The 2,181-nt window shown below is 41.3% G+C and overlaps 1 non-coding gene across 1 annotated transcript; it reads left to right on the forward strand.

The window, feature by feature from the left end:
• The first annotated feature begins 218 nt into the window (after window positions 1-218).
• Window positions 219-292, forward strand: LOC147601264 (small nucleolar RNA SNORD36). Its single transcript, XR_015258329.1, has one exon. It is a non-coding gene; the product is annotated as a small nucleolar RNA SNORD36 (small nucleolar RNA).
• Window positions 293-2,181: the final 1,889 nt, after the last annotated feature.

Raw genomic sequence — 2,181 nt, forward strand, 5'->3', positions numbered from 1 at the left:
CTTTTTTGCACTATCCCCTCTTGTCAGCTAGAAGTCACAAAATTTTCCACAAATAGGAAATCCATCAAACTATTATTAGGTTGGTTGGTTTTTTTTAACATTAAGGACTTTACGCTAATGGTTCTCATCAAATCTGAGAAAAGACCAGAAACATCTCAAAGCAGATTCAAAGACCTCCCACTTCCTTGGCCCCTCCTCTTCTCCCACTTATACTGGTACAGAAGTGACACTATTTCTTTAGCGGAAACACACTGCTGCCCTTAAAGCTCCAGCTTTTCATATCTGAGTCTGCTGGATGAAGCATTTCTACAGAAGAAATGGAAAACTCTCCCCGAGCTCCCAGTTTAACATTTCAGTGACACTGTGATCTGGCAAATCTGAGGAGGTTGCCTGGACCTTTTAAAACATATTTTTTAAACCTCTGCTAGCAAATTAATTGGTGGAAATTCCTAGAATTTCCAGAACCACCAGAACCTGCTTATGTCTCAGTGCAATTGTTAATACACAGTTACAGTACTCACAACTGCATGTCCCCGGGGCATGGGTCATAGCTGTGCTGAGCTGGGACTCAGTTCCTTCTCCAGGCTCCTCTTGCCTCCAGAGACAAATGCTTCATCCAGAGGATGATTTGGAGCAGGACCCTCAACCTCTCTCACTCACTCGCTCTCCACCCACGATCAGAGACAGCAAGGAGATTATCCTCCCCTGGCTATGGTGAGCCTCTCCAAACACTCTGATGAGAATCGTTTTTGTTGGTCCATTATTTGCTACACGTCATTCAATATTGGCTGCCAAAGTCATCTCACTTTCTGAGTATGTTTTGCTAATCCTTTTGGAAAGACCTGAAACAGCTTCTCACATCGTAGCTACTATTCTGAAGTTCCCTTCTAACAGAATTAGTTTCCCTAAGCACACTTCAGTGTATTCCTTCTTTATCATTTACTATCGCAATAAGAATCATCCATTTTAAAATAAAAGTTAAAGTTAATTTTTTATTGTATTCTCACACTGCTTTATCCATTCAATGCCAAGTCTGACAAGCATCTCATGTCAGAGGCATGCTGGAGAGATGGAGAAAACAAAGCGATGCTACCCACAGCATCACTCTGCTCTGGTCACACCAATTCAAATGCCTGCAGGCAAACTAAGAATGATTGAAATTCTCTCAAGAGGCAACAGCCTCAGAAAAGAAGCCTTACAAACAGAATCCTATGCTATATATATGTATGCATATATATGTGTGTGTGCATATTTATGGATGTTTCTATATGCAATGCTCTACAGGATGCCGTGCTCGAAATCCCTCCCTAGTACCACGCTTCTGGCCAGTCCACTACTGGTTATGTAAGGGTCTGGTCTGCAGTTCTTTTTCACTCTTCCAAAGACATCGGGTTTTCTCGTCTTGGCAGACAAGGGACACCAACTCAAGCATATGAGAAGTTCAGATACCAAAGTACACACAGAAATTTTTAAACTCGATGTACAAATCATAACAGCCTTGAAGCTTCTGCTGGTGGTCTTTAGGATGGCCAGTGTCCAGCTAAAATCTGAACAATGTTAGGAAAACCAGTGTATGATAAGGACAACCCGTCTTCAATGAATATTTTATGGGAGCTGGGTTATCCAGTCACTCTGTTTCCCTTTTCTGTCTCCACTGCAAAAAAAGGAGTGTCAGGGCAGCAGAGAATAATGTCCAAAGAATTTGCTTCCTCCATTTTTCTGCCTGGGAAAAGTTTTTAAAACGCAACTGCATAAGGATAATGCTATTTTCTACCAAAAGTGCATTGCTGCTGACAATGGCAAAGCATTGAGTATTCAACTCCTGCTTTTATCCGATTCCCCTCTCTAATCTCCCGGATAAGAGCAAGCGAAGTATTTTACTTGTAGACCCTTCATATCCCTCCTGGGAAATTAAAAGATGCAAAAATCCACCATGGGATACACTGTGGTTTAAGGGAGAAATAATTAACACTTGTTAGTGAAAAAGGAAGAAAACTCTGTGGAACCAGAGAACTGTATGGAAAGACAGCAATGACTGGAATGACTCTGGAGAATAAGATATTAGCCGATGCCAGTGAATAGATCATTATGCCTATGGCCTTAAGTGACTCCACCCAGAAGAGATAGCAGAGAAAAATTCTGTAAGAAAGGAGGGAAATATGAAGTTTCTTATCTCTTTTT

The sequence above is a fragment of the Chlamydotis macqueenii genome, chromosome 3 (assembly GCF_036417535.1).
Source record: "Chlamydotis macqueenii isolate bChlMac1 chromosome 3, bChlMac1.mat, whole genome shotgun sequence".
Classification (NCBI taxonomy): Eukaryota; Metazoa; Chordata; class Aves; order Otidiformes; family Otididae; genus Chlamydotis; species Chlamydotis macqueenii.